This window comes from Saimiri boliviensis, chromosome 1, assembly GCF_048565385.1.
Source record: "Saimiri boliviensis isolate mSaiBol1 chromosome 1, mSaiBol1.pri, whole genome shotgun sequence".
NCBI classification, from domain to species: Eukaryota; Metazoa; Chordata; class Mammalia; order Primates; family Cebidae; genus Saimiri; species Saimiri boliviensis.
In genome coordinates, this window is record NC_133449.1 from 20,607,459 (window position 1) to 20,629,382 (window position 21,924).

Below are 21,924 nucleotides of genomic sequence, written 5' to 3' on the forward strand. Positions count from 1 at the left end.
TTGTTACCAAATCTGTTTTGAGTGTCTGCGTTCCTCACCAGCGAGAGCTTATTGAGGGAGGTTCCAACTATTGTCCACTTTATATTCCCCTTGGATCTTACATATTTCTAGAGACATTCATAAGTAATACATGTGTGCTAAAAGTATAAATTAAACAACAAATTGAAAGGTAGCTTACAAGAACTGTGAGGGGTCTGAGATTTGACTCTGCTGCAAACTAACAAGTCAGCTTGCCACAATGTCATGGAGGCTGACAGAAGATAGAAGACCTCCTGAGTCAGAGTCAAAAATCATTATTCACCGCAAAAGCAGTAGCTGGAACACCAATTTGGTTGTACTGGTTTCTAGAGCACCAGCCCTGCAGGGCAGCTGAGCTGGTCCTAGATCTATGCTTGTACAAACATGGGTTGTGTCATGGAAGAGGAACATGGAACCTAGAAAATGTGCCAGTGACAGCAGCCTTGGTCTGGAAGGAGAGCTTACAGCATCTCTCAACATTGCTCACTGGAAATGGCCATGAGAAATGTTCTGGATAAGAAGTGGTCAGGGCCTTGCATCCTAGGCATAACCACCAAGACATCTAGGCATTTGAGAGACCCATGGAGTAGTGTTTCTCAACAGAAGAGAAAGCAGTTAGATGCAGATGGTGCTTTTTACTGTTAAGATAACAAAACAATAAAAAGCAGAAATAAGAACATTTGTTACTTCCTCAGCCCACTGAGTATGGGGCTAAGGGTTCCTTCCTTGACATGCACTATACCATAAGGGAAACTCACAATGAAGATCTTGAACTATCCAGTAAAAGTTAAAACATTTAAGAAGATAGAATTTTACAGAAATTCTAGCTGAAAAGCTTAAAATAAAGATTTGGTTTTTAAAGAAATAAGGTTCAAAATTCTAGAAAGTTAAGGTATATAGAACTAGTCAGTCTCTGATAACGGTAGATAAAAATGTTCAAAATTATTCTTGTGAGATTTAAGGCAATGAAAATTTGCTAAAGTTGATGTGTATCCATATTACTACAACCTTTTTCCCCCCACATACTTGCCAGATGCTTATATGTACTTTTTGGCTACTCATTGCTATATTTCAAATACATGAAATATAGATTTTATTCAATTTACTTTGACACTTTCAGAAGACGTTGAGAATAGCATGTAAGGGGATTGCTTTTCTGTTTCGTCATTAATAATGTGACCCATGACTGGATGACGTTAATATATTATGTTCTGTACTAAAGGCAGTTCTTGATAAGAGACGTTATATTGCTCTAATATACAGGAACCATGAACCAACAATGTATATTATTTTTTACAGTTTAATTTCCAATTTCTAAAGGAATTCTCCAGAAATCCCACAATGAATTTCAAGAGAGATTTAGGATCTGATTTAAATGAACTTAGAAAAACATTTTCTTGCATTTTGTCTTATTTCTCCTGTTTCCAACTACTCTCTAAATCATAGAACTCATATTAACTGCTTTATAATTTCTCCTTGGGAAATTCACCAATTTTATAAGTTCTGAACTAGGAATTTAACTAGCTCCTATGTACATTTAAAGAAAGAAACTGACTGCCACATATTTGTGACTACTGTTATGGAAAAATGAACACTTTATCCTCACTGCTGAATTGGGAATATATCTAGATGACATTTATGATTGTTTCCTAAATCAAACAAGATATTTGAGGAAGCTCTACTTGCAAAACATATTAAATGGCAAAGAAGCTTTGGCTAGAAGTGAGGAGGGCTATAAGAGAAGAAAGAAAGAGAAAGAAATAGAAAATAAAAGGGCCAGAATAAATTAAAGGAGAGTCTAGTTTGTAGGCTTGGGGAAGTGAGTGCTGAAGCTAAGGGTGAGGCAATGGCATGGGGAAGAAACTGGGGACTTCCAGGGACAAAGGGGAGGCTGGAGTAGAGGAGTCAGGGTCCTGTGGGTTAAAAGCAGTTAGGACAGATTTTTCTCTAAGGGATATGGCAAGCACTTGATAGGACAGAAAGGAAGACTAGAGCTTAGGAGAAGGGGCAGAGCTGGGGGTTTCAGGAAATATTAAGAAAAGGAGCTTGAGGGCAATGAGGGTGGAGCTGGCTGGCTGCCAGACCAACTGGACGGCTGGGGAATCAGAACGAGCTGTGTGGGAAAGAAAGGGAGTGGAGGCTAGGCAAGGTGGCTCATCCCTGTAATCCCAGCACTTGGGGAGGTGGAGGCAGGAGGATCTCCTGAGCGCAGGAGTTTGAGACCAGTCTGGAGAACATAGCTAGACCCCATCTCTACAAAAATATTAAAAATTAACCAAGTGTGTTGGCAGGTGACTGTAGTCCCAGCTACTTGGGAGGTTGTGGTGGGAGGATCACTTGAGCCCAGGAAGTCAAGGCTACAGTGAGCCATGATCACACCACTGCACTCCAGCTGACAAAGTGAACCCCTGTTTCAAAAAACAGAAAGAAAACCTTTATCAAAAATGTGCAAAACCTCTATAATAAAAGCTACAAAATATTGCTGAGAAATCTAACAAACAAATAAATGATTATTTGTATTTGGTGTTGTCTTTAGATGGAGGTGACATTCTTTTCTAGCTTTATTAAAAAAAAAAAAAAATAAATGGAGTGGGATGAAGCCTGGGCCTTGAAGAAGGAATAGGACAAGGAAGTCCTAGAGGAGGCCAGGAAGAGAAGAGCCTGGGTGTGTATAGGAAGTCACAGCCTTCTGCCTGTCTAGGAGGGAGGCCACACAACTGGGACACTGTTTCTGGGACCAGATAAGGGATATGGTGAAAAGAAAACATGCTTCCCTTTCATGTACGGCTTACAATTGTCTTGTGGACCATATCTGGTGATATGTATGCCACATTTTCAGAAAAATTTCAATATCATTTTTATCAGCCTCAGAGCTAGCTATCTATCATATGAGCAGAATGTGTGCTTGTTGGACATTTATACTGTTTCTAGTTGATGTTTGTATGAGCATGCTGTACTGAATGTCCCTGTAGCTAAGTCTTTGCTCACAATCGCAATAATTTTATAAAGAGAAATTATTGGGAACAGGAGAGTGAGTGTGAGGAAAGGGAATGCAAGAGCAAAGGACATAAACAATTTGAAGGCTTCAGATAAGTAATTTTCAATTGTCCCAATTAACATTCTAACACAAGCATATAATGATATCTGCTTCCCCACGTCCCATTATCACCGAGTATTATTTTTTTTTAAATGGTGAGATTTAATTACATCTTAAATGGAAAAGACATCTTTCTTTAAAAAGTGACAGGATGTCTGCAGATGTACAGGCATCAAGAGAGATTATCAGTAGGCAAGTTCATGCTGCCTCCCTGTGGCACATAAAATACTGACAAGATAGAAAATCAAATCCAACCAGATAGGGACTATCTAAGCAAGTCATCAACATTAACTTATTTAGAGCTAAAGTTTTAGAAAGTGGGTGGAAGAAACACACACACAAAATTGACTTGATCTTAGCATATTAGAGAATATAGGAACTAGAAGAAAAACATTCTTACCCATGACTAGAACATGTGTGACATGATTGCACATGATACACTCAGAGATGATTTATTAAATTGAGTGATAACAAAAGAAAATTGACTTTTCGATGTCAGGCTCCAAGGAACGATCAATCACAACTACCTTGGAGGGCTAAGGAACTACTTATATCTTGTGTATTTCATATATGTTTCTCCTACAAGACAGTGAAGAACAGGTGTAGTCTTCTAAGGTAACTATTTCCCTGAAAAGAACACTCATAACAGTAATCATGAACTCTGTGTCTTCGGCTAAGTTTGGGGGAGAAAGTTTATTTTTACTTTGAAATTGTTTCTGTGTGCAAAACACTATGTTCCCTAGGGACAAAGCAGGAAAGGAAAAGAGAAAAAAGCTGCAAAGACAAATGATGGTCTTTGTACTAAAAGGAGTTGTTAATCTTTTGCTGTTTTTCAGGGTTCCATCCTCTTTTCTGTTTACTTGTTTCTACATGATCTCATCTAATCCCAGGACTGCAAATGCCACTGGCACAGTAATCCACTTGCTCATTCGATCTTTGACTTAGATTAACTGTGGATAAACAGTATTGTTTGCATGAGACTTGATGTTGGAGACACTGACATCAAATAATCACATCAATAGATATGTATTTATAGATTATGTTAAGTAAGGGAAAAAGTCCAGGTTACCATGAGAATGTATAACTTAGTTTACTGGTTCTTAAATATTTTGCTCTCATACTCCTAATGCTCTCACATCTGTTATGATTGATTACTAATTGATTGAGAATTGAGTACTTGCTTAGATTCTTCAATCATTTTTTAAAAAATAAAGTACTAAAATTAGAGACTACCTGACTTGAAAAATGATTTTCTGCTTAGCCATTAGAATGGTCTACAATCTTAATTTCTGGGAAGCTTAACAAAGGGGCTCTAAAAAATTATGTGTGTTATTATTTCACTTTTAGTTTCCTTATTTAAAACATATACTCAGAAAATACACTGTTAATTTTAAGATCCTTTTTCAGAACTCCTTTTTCAATGAGGTATAGCATACATATATAAAGTGCACTCATCTTTAGTGTGCAGATCAATGAATTATTATTATTATTATTTTGAGACAGCGTCTTGCTCTGTCACCCAGGCTGGAGTGCAGTGGCACGATCTTGGCTCACTGCAACCTCTGGCTCTCAGGTTCAAGCACTTCTTGTGCTTCAACCTCCTGAGTAGCTGGGAGGTTACAGGTGTGCACCAACACGCCTGGCTAATTTTTGTATTTTAGTAGAAATGAGGTTTTGCCATGTTCAGGCTGGTTTTGAACTCCTGACCTCAAGTGATCTGTCTGCCTTGGCCTACCAAAGTAGACAGATGTGAGCTACTGTGCCTGACCAGATCAATTAAGTTTCAATTTTATAATGTGTTCATTTCCACAAAACCTTGGAGTTGAAGTCTACAGCCTCAATAAAATAAAATACCTCTTTATTTCAAGTTTTAAGTACCTTAAGACTTCTTACTTACATTTTTGAGTTTGCTCTAACAGAACTCTCCCTTGGGTACATTGTATTGTTTAAAAATGTCAAAGAGATAGAAAAAAAAAATGTACTTACATTTCCTAGGGTTTTCAGATAAAATGTACAATGACCAATTAAATTTGAATTTCAGAAGCTAATAATTTTTCAGTGCTTTAGTATATCTGGAATATACTCATACTAAAAAATTGTTATTTATCTGCAGTTCAAATTTAACTGGGGTTCTGTATTTTTTCTTGCTAAATCTGGCAACTCTACTCATGTTCAACTCCACATTGTGTCTAATTATCAACAGTCCTACATGCACCAAAATATTCCACTTCTAATGTTGTGCTTTTGTCTCACAGAAATTTGAATAATATGGAAAAAGACACAATGGCCCTACAAAGGAAGGTTTCACTAATGCTAGTATTTGAAACAGTTGCTTATTTGTTCAGTGTTTGAGGGGAATTTACACTTCAGTGCAACAGACAATAATAAATATAGGCAATGAAAACATCTTTTTTGAGATGGAGTCTTGCTCTGCCACCCAGACTGGAGTGCAATGGTGTTATCCCAGCTTACTGCAACCTCTGCCTTCCGAGTTCAAGTGATTCTCCTGCCTTAGCCTCCTGAGTAGCTGGGATTACAAGTGTGCACCATCACACCTAGCTAATTTTTGTATTTTTAGTAAAGACAAGGTTTTACCACTTTAGCCAGGCTTGTCTTGAAATCCTAACCTCAGGTGATCCACCCACCTTGGCTTTCCAAAGTGCTGTGATTACAGGTGTGAGCCACCGCACCTGGCTAGGAGACATTTTTATTTATAAATGGGAAACTGGGCAACAGTGAAAAGGAAGGAGAAAAGAAGAACCAACTAGCTGCTTCTGGCTTGGAGGTATTTTGGTTCTTTTAGGCAGTTCAACCTCAGAAAAAAGCACATTTAGAAGATAAGGGTCTGAAAATTGATTTCTTTGGGACTGTTATGCCTGTATACCCCTTTGGAAAGCTTTTGGGAATTTCTCAGTGTACAGAAGAGTATTCCAGTCATGACTACACCTAGACTCAGAAGTCTTCTCAGAGGCAGCAGCCTTTAAGCTGAGAACTGAAGGATGAGCATAAGTCAATTGATGTATGGATAACATAAGATTGATCAGATGTTCACAGAGACTTCTAGCAGATTTCAAGTTAAAAAGCATATGTTAGAAAGCAGTATGTGTACCTTGCCTTTCAACTTTGTTTACGGTTTCCTTTTTGGAAAAAGCTTTTTAGCTTGATGTAATGACATTTGTCTATTTTTGCTGTTGTTGCTGTGCTTTTGAGGTCTTACTAAAAAAAATCTTTGCCCAGAGCAATGTCCTGTAACATTTCCCTAAAATTTTATTCTAGTAATTCCATAGTTTCAAGTTTTAAATTTAAGTCCTTAATCCATTTTGAGTTGATTTTTATTTATGGTGAAGGATGAGGATCTGGTTTAATTCTTCTACATATGGATATCTAGTTCTCTCAGCACCATTTATTAAAGAAACTGTCCTTTCCCCAGTGTAGGTTCTTGGTGCCTTTGTCAAAAATAGGTTAGCTCTAAGTGTGGAATTTATCTAGGAGGAAATATCTGCAAATCATCCCTCCAAGAAGGGATTAACAATCAGGATCTATCAGGAACAAAATAATGAAATAGCAAAAAACCAAATAATCCAATTAAAGGATGGGCAAAAGACCTGAATAGACATTTTTTCAAAAGGAGACACACAAATGGCCAGCAGAGATATGAAAAAAAAAAGTTCAGCGTCACTAATCATCAGAGAAATGCAAATCAAAATGGCCATGAGTTATCATCTCACCCCAGCCAGAATGACAATTACCAAAAAGACAAAAAATAAATCCTGTTGAGGATGCAAAGAAAGGGGAACATCAATACACTCTTGGTGTGAATATAATTAGAACAGCCACCATGGTAAATAGTATGTAAGTTTCTCAAAAACACACAAAGAAGATCTGATAGACATCCCAATGAACCCGAGAGAATTGTTACACATTGCATATATATATATATCAAAATATCATATGTATTCTCAAAATATGTACAGCAATGATATATCAATAAAACTACAAAAAGAGAAAATATGTATGTGTGTGTGTGTGTGTGTGTGTGTGTGTGTGTGTGTGGTTAAAGTGTCCCAAGGTCCCCTGTATTATTTTAAAAGAGGGTAAAAATATTAACTAGTGAACAATAAAGTCAGGATGGCTAAAGGTGATCCCAAGAAACCAAAGGGCAAGATGTCTGCTTATGCCTTCTTTGTGCAGATGTGCAGAGAAGAACATAAGAAGAAAAACCCAGAGGTCACTGTCAATTTTGCAGAATTTTCCAAGAAATGCTCTGAGAGGTGGAAGACAATGTCCGGGAAAGAGAAATCTGAATCTGATGAAGTGGCAAAGGTGGATAAAGTGTGCTATGATCGGGAAATGAAGGATTATGGACCAGCTAAGGGAGGCAAGAAGAAGAAGGATCCTAATGCCCCCAAAAGGCCACCGTCTGGCTTCTTCCTGTTCTGTTCAGAATTCTGCCCCAAGATCAAATCCACAAACCCTGGCATCTCTATTGGAGACGTGGCAAAAAAGCTGGTGAGATGTGGAATAACCTAAATGACAGCGAAAAGCAGCCTTCCATCACTAAGGGGGCAAAGCTGAAGGAGAAGCATGAGAAGGATGTTGCTGACTGTAAGTCGAAAGGAGAGTTTGATGGTGCAAAGGGTCCTGCTAAAGTTGCTTGGAAAAAAGTGGAAGAGGAAGATGAAGATGAGGAGGAAGATGGAGGAGGAGGCGGAAGATGGAGGAGGAAGATGATGGAGGAGGAGGAAGAGGAGGAGGAAGGAGGAAGGAGGAAGGAGGAAGGAGGAAGGAGGGAGGAGGAGGAGGAATAAAAAAATTATCTGAAAAAAATTAACTTTAGAATTTGGTCAATTAAGTGTTAAAAATTGTTGAGTGGCCACCAATAATTAGATAGTACAAGAAAAGATAGTACCAGAAGACAGCAGAAAACAGTAGATAGTTCCAGAAAGACAGTACGAGAAGATAATACCAGAAAAAATTACTTCCCAAGTGGTAAAGCAGAAAATGGCGGGGGGAGGGGGGCTGTAGGGGGAAGGTAGGGAGTTGAAAGGAGAAATGTAAGTATAGAATAAAATTAAATCAATTCAAGAGAAAGCATTCCTGAAGAAATCTAGAAAAAGTAGGAAGACTTAACACATTAAAAAAATGGTAGAAATCACAAAATGTTAGAAATCATAACCAATGTCAATGGACCAAACGGAAATGCAAACTTTCGAGACTGATTAAACAAAGAGTAAACAAATAACATTGGGCTACATGTTGTTTATAAGAGCCACACTAAAGTATAAGGACAAGAAGGAACGTTAGTAAATAAAAGGATGTAAAAAGGTTCACTATGGCAAATACCAACTCAATGAGTGTATTTAGCCATGCTAAATAAATGTCAGGTAAAATACCTGAAGGCAAGGCAAAAATTTTCTTGACAGGAAGAAAGTTGTTACAAATTGATAAAATGGTCAATTCATCAGAAATTTTAAATATGTACTTTATAACAAAGTATAAAAAAGACAAATAGGCAGACTTACACGCTGATAAAAGTGACTTTCTGTAACTGATAAAGCTGACAAACACATCAGTCACGATATAGTAACACTTGAACACCATTAACAAACTTGATCTAATGGACGTAAATTTTAAAAATGACTAGGTACGAGGACAGTAGCAAGTATCAAGAAATTTTAAGTAACTGGTATCATTAGAGACCACATTCTCCGGCACAGTGCAATTAATGCAAGTAAGTTACAAACGAATATCAAAAAAAGCTAATAACACATTTTCACATACTTGGAAATTAAGGAAAATTATTTTTTACCCGATAGCAAAAGAAATCTCAATTGGAATTAGGACAATTTTAAACTGAATGACATTAAAAACTTAAGACTGATACAACGAAAGTAGTACTTGAAGGGAAATTCATAGCTTAAATATGTTTTTCAGAAAATAAGAAAGGTTAAAAATAGAGAGTAAACATTAAACTGAAAAAAATGAAAAGTAATAAAGTCAGAGAAACAAAATAGAAAGAATACAGATAAGGAAAAATAAAATGGAGAACAATTACAACAAGAAAAAACAATACAGAGGATTAATAAGACTTGTCAAGAAGAAAAATATATAATTAACATGCACAATAAAGGAGGAAATGGTAGAAAGAAACAGACAACTTGACTCCATCTGTGAGCATGAAACAACTGATGTGGAAGGCAAGATTTTGCCTCCCCCAAAACCCTACCCAGATGACTTTATAGTTGAGTTCCTAATTTTTCAAGGGACAGTTAATTCCTGTCCTTATTATATAATGTCATAGAAATTGCTGCAGAAGAGAGAAAAATAGTGAGAGTTGCATGGCTCATTTTATGAGACTAGTGTAATTTTTCAAATACAGTTTTTCTTTAAAAATAACTACAAATTTACAGAACAGTTCCAAGAAGAGTAGAAGGAACAGGTCTCCTCCCGATGTGAAAGTAAACTGCTGACATTTTGCGCAATAACCCCCATTACTTTGTCTATTTCCTATAAACAAGAGCTTTTACATACATAACCGTAATATACCACTGGGATCAGGAAATTAACATTACATACATTAATACCATCTAATTCGAGGACCCAATTCAAGATTCTCCAAAATAGAGACATAGAATTAATTGCAATAACTTAGCTAAATATCTGAATAGCTGGTGCTCGATAAATAGCCATTCCTTTCACTAATTCACTGGGGACTCCTAAGTTCTATCCTGGTAGTCGCAAGATGGATCTGTCTGCATGATCTCCAATCTTTGCACAGCCAGAAGTGGGGTGACACCACCCCAATGTGTCACACTCATGTGACAAACTACATCCTGTCTACCACATTCACCCATCCAGTGTCTCTCTATGGCCTCTGCCTGAGAGGCAAGACTGGCAGGCTGCCTACCTGGAGCCTAACGCCAGCTTCTTGACCTCGCAGTGGGTACCACCCTTACCGGACCGACACAGCCTCCACCCTCGGAAGGCAGAGACAGCACCAGGCGGGAAGCTTTGCGCAGCTGCAGGCCTCCCCCGACCGCGCGGCCCGCATGTCTGCGCATGCTCGCTGGGGCCCCTGCGGAATGACGAGGGGAGGGAACCGGTCACGAGTTTGCCGCCATCTTGGGCTCTAGCAGTATTTTTTCAGCTGCGGAAGCACGGCCTGACCCGCAGCAGAGACTCTTGGTAAACCCCGCCTCTGCTTATGTATGGTTAGCCTGCTCCAGGTACTACTGGTTTCCATGGTACTTTCCCACTTTTCTCCTGTGACCGCAGGGCTTTGGCTTCCCAGGGTCGGGGCTGCGATCTGAGGTCTGACGTGGGGTCCTCAGCTGCTGTCTGTTCTCCTGCCTCTAACGGCGGCAGCTCAGACTCAGCCCTTCCTCAAAAAGTGCAGTTATCAATGAGGGGAGCCCCCAACAGATGGGATCAGTGATGGCTGATCCTAATGCCACGCTGTGTGTGAGTGTGAGAGAGATCCTAAGGCCAAGGTGCATGTGAGTGTGAGATACCATCATGCTAGGGTTGTGTGCGGAAGAGATTGCGATGCCAGGGTGTGATTGAGTGTGAGAGAGATCCTAATGCCAAGGTGTGCATGAGTTGTTGCGTGTGTGTGTGTGTGTGACAGAGAGAGAGAGAGAGAGAGAGAGAGAGTTATTGTAGTCCAAAAGACAAAGATAGTGAAGGTAAGGAGGTGCATTTCTGAAGAAATTTATTTTTGTTGAGTTACTTAATTGAAGAAATTTATTTTTGACGAGTCAGTTGTACCACTTTAATAATATGTTCATTTTTTTTAACCTTTTGAAATTGGCAAGAAATATAAGCTCTTTACAGCATGTCAGAGAAAACAGAGGGTAAACTGAATTATCTTTTACCCTCTGGAACTCTTTTTCCAGTTCCATCTCCTAATTTATTTGTTTGATATGTACCTGTCACACTTTCCTCTATTTATGTACAAACACATATTCATGTATATATGTAAGATATCATTTTAATATCTGTTTATATTACTCTGACAGTCATACTCCCAAATTAAATAGGTCTTAAGATCTATTCATCAGAACCAAAAAATTTTTATTAGTAATTACAAATATTAAAGTAGATCCTCTATGAATTATTCTGTTCTACATTAATGAACTTTCATGTTATCTATAAGGGCCTGTGCGTGTGTGTCTGTTTTATAGCTTTAGTGAAGTACATCTGAGGAATAGCAGACTCCACATATTTGAAGTATACAATTTGATGATATTTGGCACACGTATGCTCTATGGAAACCACTATAAACAACATCATAAGCGTATCCATCACCTTCAAAAGTTTCCTTTGGTCCCACTCCAACTCAAGCTCCACTTCTACAAGTCAATCACTTTCTGTTACTTTAAGTTAATTTGCATTTTCTAGGATTTTATACTAATGGATTCCTACAATGTGTATTCTCTTTGTGTTTCAGCATAACTATTTTGAGAATCATCCATGTTTTTAGAAGTTTCATTGCTTAATTCCTTTTTATTGTTGGATAGTTTCCATTTTATGCTGTATAACCGTTGTATGGTTCCATTGTTTATTGTGTTGATAAACATTTGGGTTGTTTTGTTTTCGGCTCTTACAAGTAAACTTGCTGTGAACAGTCTCCTACAAGCTTTTGCATGGCCATATACTTTAATTTATCTTGAGTAAATACTTGAAAGTGGATTGACAGAATCCTGTGGAAAGTACATGATATATATTTAACTTTTGAAGAAACTTCCATACTGTTCTCCAAAATGTTTGTACCGTTTTACAGTTCTTTCTGCAATCTGTGACCTTTCCAGTTACACCATACCCTCACCACTGTTTGGCATGGTTGCCCTTTAATTTCAGTCATTCTAGTGGATGTTAAGTGTTATCTTAGTGCAATTTAATTTGCATTTGCTTAGTGACAATTGATGTCTTTTTCAAGTGCTAATTTTCCATCAGTAAATCTTTGGTAAAGTGGCTGCTAAATATTTTACCTATTTTTAAATTGGATTATCTTTTTACTATTGAGTTGTAAAAGTTCTTTATATATTTTAGAGACAGGTGCTAGACTTTATGTTTTCCAAGTATTTTCTCACTCTCTGTGGCTTGCCTTTTAGTTTTTTTACTGTGGCTTTGGAAGAGGAAAATATTTTAATTCTGATAAACTCTGATGTATTGATTTTTTCCCCCTCTTTGGTAGTTCAGAGTTTTTGTGTCCTATTTAAGACATCTTTGCCAAATCAAGGTACCCAAAATTTTCTATTTTTTTTTTCTGAGAAGTTTTATATATTTAGTTCTTATATGTGGGTTTATAATCCATTTACAATTATTTTTTTGTGTATGGCCAGTTTTTTTTTCTCTCTCTTTTAAGCATATGGCTATCTGTTACAGCATCATTTGTTGTATTACTGGCACCTTGGCTGAAAATCATCTATCTTTTATTGATAAATGATTGACCTTATATATCTGGGTCTTATTTCTGGATTCTCTGATCTGTTCCAGTGAATTATGTTTCCACACCAGTACTACATCTGTACCACAGTGTCTTGAGTGCTGTAACTTTATAATTAGTCTTCAACTCAGGTAAGCATAAGTTCTTAAACTTTAATCTTTTCCAGAAGCTTATTTATTTATAACTTATTTAGACTGTTCTGTTCCTTTGCATTTCCATAAAAAGGTTAGAATCAGCATTTGGATTTCTACCAAAATGCATCCCAGGATTTTAACTGGGATTATGTTAGTTCTATAGGTGACTTTGGGGAGAGTTGATACGTTAACTTTAATTTACGTCATCTAATTTCTCTCAGCAGTGTTTTGTAGTTTTAATCAATAAACATCTTTCAGTATGTATTTTTATATTCATAAGGATAGATTATCAAGAATAATCTTGGTACCAAAAGATGTGAGGATTTTAATATTAATGGTTCTACCAGTTTACATGACAAAAATACAAGAATTTATTTTCTTGCCTGGAACCTATGAACTTTCATTCTCTGTATCTTTCACTTGTTCTGGGTATAATCATTCATGTATCTTTTTTTTCTAACATAGTAAATGAAAGAGGAATTTTTATTTTTTTGTTTTACCCATACTAGTGATATGGAACATATTTTTTATGTTAAGGATGCTTTTAATCTATATTTCATGTTACAGTTTTTTTTTAAAACTCTGTCATTTATCTATTCATACGATATTCTTTTCTATAGAGCAATTTTAGCAGATATGTACCTAACTGTGTTTTTCATTCTTTTTATGACTTTTGGGTTTCTATCTTTGATTGTCCACCTTATCTTAAAGTATTTCAAATATTTTTCTAAATTTTCTTCTAACTTTATGACATTTTGAAGACTTTTGTCTCAGTTTTTTTCCTTCACTGTCAGAGAAGAAATATATGGTAATTTATAGAAAAATTAGAAGTGGAAAAATCAGAAAGAAGGAAAAAAATCACTTTTGCTTAATATAATCCTTGGGAAAGCAAGTGTTTTCTTTAAAAATTTATGATTAGTATTTATTTTTTGACAGAGTCTTGCTCTGTCAACGAAGCTGGAGTGCAATGGCATGATCTTGGCCAGGTGTCCCCAAACTTTTTACACAGGGGGCCAGTTCACTGTCCCTCAGACAGTTGGAGGGCTGCCACATAGTGTGCTCCTCTCACTGACCACCAATGAAAGAGGTGCCCCTTCCTGAAGTGCGGCGGGGGGCTGGATAAATGGCCTCAGAGGGCCGCATGCAGCCCATGGGCCATAGTTTGGGGACGCCTGATCTTGGCTCACTGCAACCTCTGTCCCCCAGGGTCAAGCCATTCTCCCACCTTAGCCTCCTAAGTAGTTGGGACCACAGGTGCATGCTACCACACCCACTAATTTTTGTACTTATCACATTGTGTTTCTTCTTCAATAGTTGATGAAATTTGGGTAATTTTCACTTTTAGCTATTAGGAATAATGCTACTAAGAATGGTTCTGTCCAAATTTTTGTGTGGATATATATTTCAGTTTTCTTTGGTATGTATCTGGTAATGGAATTGCTGTTTAACTTTCCGAGGAACCACCAAACTTTTCCAAAATTGCTGCACCATTTTATAATACCTCCAGGATTGTAGGAGGGTGCTAATTTCTCTACACTTGCTAACACTTGTAATTGTTTATTTTAAAAAATACAGCCATCCTAGTGTGTGTGAAGTGGCTTTTCATTGTAGCTTGCATTTTCCTAATGACTAATGATGTTTACTATCTCTTTTTATGCTTATTGGCCTTTTGCATATGTTTTTTGAGGAAATATCTAGTCAAATCTTTTGCTCATTTTAAGATTGCATTGTCTTTTTATTGTTAAGTTTGGGGTCTGTACGTGTATTGTGTATCCCCTTATGAGATAGATGATTTGCAGATATTTTCTGCCATTTTTAGGAATTGACTTTTCACTTTTCTGATGGGTCCTTTGGAGTACATTGCTTTTTAAACTTTGATGGTCCAATTTATCTGTTTTTTGTCTTTTGTCACTTGTGCTTTTGAAACCATATTTAAGAAGCCACTGTCTAATTAGGTTATTGTCTTGATATGTTTTCTGTTCCTTATAGCAATATCTGAAACTAGGTAATTTATAAAGAAAGGAATTTATTTCTTGAAGTTATTGAGGCTGAGAAATCCAAGGTCAAGGGGCTACATCTGGTGAGAGGCTTCTTGCTAGTGGGGACTCTGCAGGTCCTGAGGTGCTACAGGGCATCACATGGTCAGGGGGTGGGCATGCTAGTTCAGGTCCTTCTTCCTCTTCTTATAAAGCCACCAATGTCACTCCCTGATAACCTGTTAACCCATGAATGGATTAATTCATTCATAAGGACAGGACCCTCCTGACCTAGTCACCCCTCTTAAATGTCCCACACCTCAGTGATTAAGTTGCAATGTGAGTTTTGGAGGGGACAAACATTTAAACCATAGTAGTCATTCAGATTTATTTCAAATTTTTTAAGGGGTTGACAGCCTTAGTTCTTGCCCAAAGGTTTAAATCCATTTTCAGGTAATTTATGTACAGATGCACCTCAACTTACAATGAGATTACATCCTGATACACTCATTGTAAATTGAAAATACTATAAGTTGAAGATACATTTAATGCTGACAACAAAACAGATGGTCTGTGACTTACCATGGTTCAACATAGGATTTTCAACTTCACGATCGTGCGGAAGCAATACGCATTCAGTAGAAACTATACCTCCTTTATAAGTTGTAAAGAGCTCTTAGATTTCTATGGGATTATATCCCCAAAAATGTACTGTAAAGCTAAAAAATCTTAAGTCAAACCATTGTAAATATGAGAAGATTTCATGTATATTGTGTGAGGTTGGGGTCTAACTTCATTCTTTTGCATGTGGGTATCCATTTTTTTCAAGACTATTTATTGAAAATGTTTTTATTTTCCCATGAATAAACTTGGCAGCTTGTCGATGTTTACCTTTTTCAGTGTGTTAATATTGACTCTAATTGTACAGATGCACCTCAACTTAATGGTAAGCAAAATACAAAAGCAATACAAAAGCAATGGTAGATAGAACTGCTGGCACTTCTCTGTGAATCAAGGCAGCGATGGCACCAAACTATTGGTAGTCATTGTATTATTTACTACCAAACACTGCAATAAAAAAATGATGCCAGTTTCACTTTAAAATGTCCTTGATCTAGCAGTAAAAATGAATGATATTAAAGCTTGACCCTGGAAAGTATGTCTTTTTAATATTCCATGTGAGGAAATGGGAGGTGCTCATAAAAGCACTTCTGTTGATACTGAATCCTGCAGATCAACTCTTGGAAAAGCACTTGATGTAACTATTTGAGTTGCAAACCAGTGTAGCAAACTTAGTCAGATTTGGGTACTTTGAGCATTGAAGCAAGCTCTTCACTTCAAGGAAAATAAGTGACAGTATTTGTCAATGATAAAATCCAAGTTTTAAGTAAAACCTGGAAAAAGTTGAGAAAAGTTATATCTGCCATTTTGAGTTTGATGGTGTGCCAAAATTTGATGACTTTTCGGATGAGATTGCTGGTGATACCAATTAGTTTTATTTGGGGATGTTGGATAACATAGTATGTCAACATATGGGAGATCTGTACAACTCAACCAGTATTTTCAAATTAATCCATGTGTTATCTTATAAAATCATGCATATTTAAAAACTTCAAAGTACAAGATAGGCCAGTGGATTTTAAAATAACAATATAAAAAGTTCCCTTATAATTTTGTATTCCACATTGTAAACTACGAAGAAACTATTACTCATTGAGTGTTTGTTCATATCAAAGAAGAATGTCTTCAGTTATATGAAAATGCTTTTAAAGTTCTCTCTTCTCCAACTGTATATCTCTGTGTAGCTAGATTTTCTTCACATCCTTCACTCAGGACAACCTATTGCAACAAATTGAATGTAGAAGCAGATATGAGAGTCCAGCTTAATTTCTATTAAGCAGACATTAAAGAGATTTGTAAAAATTATAAAACCATGTCACCTTTCACTGACTTTTTGGTTTTAAGATATATAACTCTCTCTCATGAAAATATCTATGTTGTTAGTGGGTTTATTATTTTTAAGTGAATTAAGTGTATTTTAAATTTCTATTTTTATTTCTAAAATGATAAATGTTGGTAGATATAAGTCACATAAATGAAAACTCTTTGAGATCTTCAATGATTTTTAGGACTATAAATGTGTCCTGAGAACAAAGATTTGAGAACCAATAATTTAATAAAACTTTTTTGTTGCTTTTGATAGAGAGGTTAGGAAGAGGCTTAGAGAATATTAAGTTTGTAGGAAGGTTACAGTTTTAATTAGAGTGGTCAGGGCATGCTTCACCTAGAAGGGAATCTTCTGACCAAAACTTGGAGGAAGTGAGGAAGCAAGCTGTGCTCTGACAGTAGTTAAGCCCAAAGCCCAGAGGTGAAAAGATTCACAGAATAGCAAGGGAGGGATTGTAGCTTCAGTGTAATAAGTGAGAGGAGTGTAATGGGAAGGAAATAAGGTAAGAGAAAATGTGAGGTCCTGGTGGTGGTGGTGATTAGTTTTTTTGGACTTCATATAGCCATTTTGATGGCTTTAGTTTTCAGTCAGTGAAATTAGAAGTCACTGAATTTTTTTTTTCTCTCTTCACATGTTGTATCTTGTATTTTTAAAAGATCCATCTGGTTACAATGCTAAGAACATTCACAGGTTGGGATAGGGTGGAGTTAAGTTTAAGACTAGTGAGGAAGGTAGTATTACTGATGACAGAGGAATGTAGTTTAGATCAGGATTGTGGCAGCAGAGTTGGAAGTGTCAGATTTTTATATGCTCTGGGGATGAACCTAGTAGAATTTCCTGGAGGATTGTATGTGGGATGATAGTGGAGTCATAGATGATGAAGCTATTTGGCCTGAGAAAATCCTTCATGCAGTAAATTCAGTTGATCTTAATGTTGTTTATAACTTTATTTTTTTTGCCTATAATTAACAAAATTAATATGTTAAAAATTTTTTATGGCTTCTGGATTTTGTCTCCTAAAAGAAGTCTTCCTTAGTAAGAGTAGAAAATTATTCTTGTATTTTCTTCTAATTCTTTTAGATAGTTTTAATAAATTAGTTCTTCTACCTGTCTGATGTTTATTTTTGCTTTTACTAAAGCAGTTTCTCAAACTCAGAACTGTTGACACTTTGAGCTGAATAATTCTTTGTTTGCGGAATAATGTTCTCCTCTGTGCGTTATAGGATATTCAGCGGCATCCCTGGCTTCTACCCACTAGATACTGGTAACACTCACTTCCTACCTCAGTTAAGACAACGAAATATATTTCCAGATGCCCCCAAATATTCCCTTGGGGACACAATTACTCCTGGTTGTGAACTTCAGTAAAGAACGTTTAAAAAAAAATGAAACCCTGATGTTTGAAGTATGCATACTCAAATAGAATGCCTAGTTTTATTTTCATCACATTAATGTCATTAACAACGTGAATCTAGAAACTATTATGAATATATGGAAGAGATGGGAAGAGGAAAACCAAAGCATAGATGCTTCAACTTGAATCAGTTGTTTGGAACATAGTAACCTTGCCAGCATACTGGCCAAAGTTTGAGCAGAATGATCTTAAATTTTGAAAAAAGAAGAATTAATAAGCAGATTTTGTCCCAGAATGATGCTTTGCTTGTTTGTATGTGTTTTTTTTATTTGTATCTTTCATGTTTATTTTAGTTCTTGTCCGTAATTATATGGTTTAGTTGAAACAACAGTGTGAAGCAGTAGATATAATATACATGGTGAACTGGACTGATAATCAGAAAATCTAATCGGAAACCTACATCTCTTTTTAGATTTCAATTTTGATCAATTTTGGTTTCAATTGATCTTCACTTCTATGATCCGAAAAATGAAGAATCTTATTGTGAAGATCAGTTAAACTAGTGTACTAAAAACCTTTAAAAAATTTAAAGCATTTTAAAGAGTTATTAATATAAGGAGCTATTATTTTGCCTGCCTTAAGATTTTTGACAAAATCTATGATATTTAAAACTTAAAATTGTATCATAGTTCTAGACTTGTACTTTGAAATACTGTAGTCACTAACCACATATAGCTATTGAGCATTTGAAATGTGGTTAGTCCAAATTGAGATGTATGCTAAGTGTAAAATGTACACCATAGTTTGAAGAGTTAGTGTTAAAAAAGAAATAAAATATCATCATAATAATTTTATATTGATTACATGTTGAAATGATAATAGGATATATTAAGTTATAATAGATTATGAAAATTAATTTCATTTGTCTCTTATTTATTTCTTACTGGTGTTACTGGGTTACTTTAAATTATAGATATGGCTCAATTGTGTTTCTAGTGGACTCTACTGGTCTAGACTTGTTTGATGTTAATTTATAAAAGGTAAACTCCAACGAGCACCATTATCTGTAATATATGTTCTATAGAATCAGGGAATTTTAGTTTAAAAAGGTTTTTCCCTATTGATTTTAATAGTGTTTGCAGATTATGTTTTCCTCAAACCTCAGAGGAACTGTGATGCTGTATATTTTTTATTTAGATTTAATTCAGGTATTTGGGAACTTTGGATTTAAATTTGATTTTTTAGAACATAATTCTTATATAAAACATTCAGATATTATATGCTAAATTTAAAAGCAGAGAGGAGCACTAGTTAATGCCATTAGATTAACTCATTGATTATTTAAGTTGTGGCTCTCCCATATTTTTGTTTGACTCTATTGGATTATGTATAATTTTGGAAGCAGGTAGACTATTGCCTATGTCTGGGCCTGATTTTCTTGATACTGTGTTATCAGACATCATAAGTCAAATTGTATCATGAAGCTTCTGTCAGCTTGTGTTTAATAGAATAACTTTATTAGTCTTATTTACTGACTTCGCAATTAAATTTTATAAACTTAGGAAATTATTAGAACACGAATAAATCCATTTGATAGGTACTTTGATTTTTGCAAAAAATATCTTTGCATTTACAATTTAAGAAGTATTTCTGCTGCAGAAAAGTGGTTTGAAAAATCCTAATTTAATTAAACTTTTCATTTTACAGATTTAGAGTCTGATTCTAAGGAAAAATAGTTTCCCAAATTTTGCACAATTAATTGAGTACTGATATCTGAATCCTGTGTATACAGTGTAAGTACTTTCTGTGTTATAGTACTGTTCTAAGGATTTTAATATTTGAGTAGGGGTTGGATATAGAACATCTTGATTCAAATTATGTCTTTAAAATAAAAAATATTTGTTCCATGTGTAGAATAGTTTAGTTTTAAATTATGTATATGTATTTTTTCCTGAATTTTCTCGAGTTATTTTCATCTGGTCTTCAGACGCACAAGGGTAGGAGCTTTACCATGGTACTGGGAACTTCCTTCATTATCTTTTTGAGTGAGCATTGTAGAGGCGGGTGAAAGACAGGCAGGTTGACTCACATTCACAGAGTAGGTAATGCTGTCTACCCGATTAAGAATTTTTTTCATTGTGGGACTCTTTGGTGAGTGTCACATGGGACCTAAAATTTTCTTATGTGCCAGTTCATAGAGTTATATTCATATTACCTCTTCAGCTTTAAGTTTTCCAGTCTTGCTCCTTCAGCATTCCTGATCATCCTGCAGAAACTATTAGCCATTGCATATTGATATGCATAGATTATTAAGTCGGGCAATTTCTTCTTTAGGCAAAGTAGATGTAATGGTAGGTCTTTCTACTGTGAAGATTTTCTCTCATTTCTTAGTCTGCCATCCTACCCCCATCCCACCCCCATCCCCACCCCCTCACCCGGGTTGGGGTGTAATGCCTCAGCAATCTATTTCTGGAAGTTACTGGCATTAAGTGAGAGCCATGTATAAACTAGATGTTTGCCCCCTCTGGTGTGAAATTCTCCAGGAGGCCATCTGTATTGTTTGAGGGAGGGATAGTGATATGGAAGAGTAGGTTTCTGATAGTTTGAGTAACCTATTCAAAAAATTCCTTGTACCTTTGGGCTTGGTTTGTCTTACATGTACTGTATGTACCACCTCCATTTAATGAAGAAATCTCTTGGGTACATCTACTTTTTACACTTGATCTTAGCCAAAAGGCTGAGAAGCAATGGGTATATCTACTTTTTATACATAAAGAAGCAGGGTGTCATAGTTCCTGAAAGATGTATGTAAATTATTTCTTTTCCATATACCCATATGAATGATTACAGGGCCCTTTAGTGAATGCTAGGAAGACAATTTTGGTATAATCCAGTATAGGATTCTTTCTTGAGCATACCTGGCTATCTCTTCATGTAAGAAATGGGTCTATAAACTGAGTAAAGTTTGGGAATTGGGTGAAGGCCTGTGACTAAATAATGAAAACATTTAGACTTTGGTGAGACTTTCTATTCTGGTCCTATATACTCCTCTTTCATCTTTTTATCTTTTTCCTCTGAGCTTTGAGGTATTCTGTCAAAATTTTCTTCTAATGTATCTTTATTTTAGGTTTAATTTTCCCATTATAGTTTTAAATTTATCATGTATGTATAGTTTATCCTAATCTCAGTTGTTATATCTTCACCTTTTGACCTTTTTGATAACAGGACTTTGCTATTTCTTTCAGTACATCTGTTTCTGTGGAGTAGCATTTCCTTGATTTCTTTTAAGTGGCTCCCTCATTTTGTGGGGAAGGGCATCTAGTGTTTTTCTTACTTATCCTCATAGAAATAAACTGATGCTTGTCAACTCTTAACTCAGAGTCAAGCAATAGTTGAGCTATATTCTGTCACAATAGATGATGGTTCTCTCCTGAAATTGGGAAGTATTTATATTTCTTGAATATTTGCCTTATCATTTTTAGAAACCTAATCCTCAGATTAGCTGTGAAAGAAAATTTTGCCTCGGTGCTACAGATTCCTTCCCTTTTCCACTTATTGTGGACAATCATGCCAGTGATGAGGCCTGGATGTACCTAACCTACTTATCTTCTGTTTTTTTCTTTCTTTCTTTTCTTTTTAAAAGAATTTTTTTTTTTTTTTGAGACAGAGTCTTGCTCTGTTGGCCAGGCTGGAGTACAGTGGCACAATCTCGGCTCACTGCAACCTCCGTCCCCTGGGTTCAAGCAATTCTCCTGCCGCAGCCTCCTGAGTATCTGGGATTACAGGCATCCACCACCACACCCAGCTAATTTTTGTATTTTTAGTAGAGACAAGGTTTCATCGTGTTGGTCAGGCTGTTCTCGAACTCCTGACCTCAAATAATCCACCTGCCTTGGCCTCCCAAAGTGCTGGGATTACAGGTGTGAGCCACCACACCCAGCCTACTTTA

At 36.2% G+C, this 21,924-nt stretch overlaps 1 long non-coding RNA gene across 2 annotated transcripts in view; it reads left to right on the forward strand.

The window, feature by feature from the left end:
- Nucleotides 1-21,924, forward strand: part of LOC141583701 (uncharacterized) — a 312,231-nt gene that overhangs the window by 44,305 nt on the left and 246,002 nt on the right. The gene's annotated exons all lie outside the window — the stretch shown is intronic.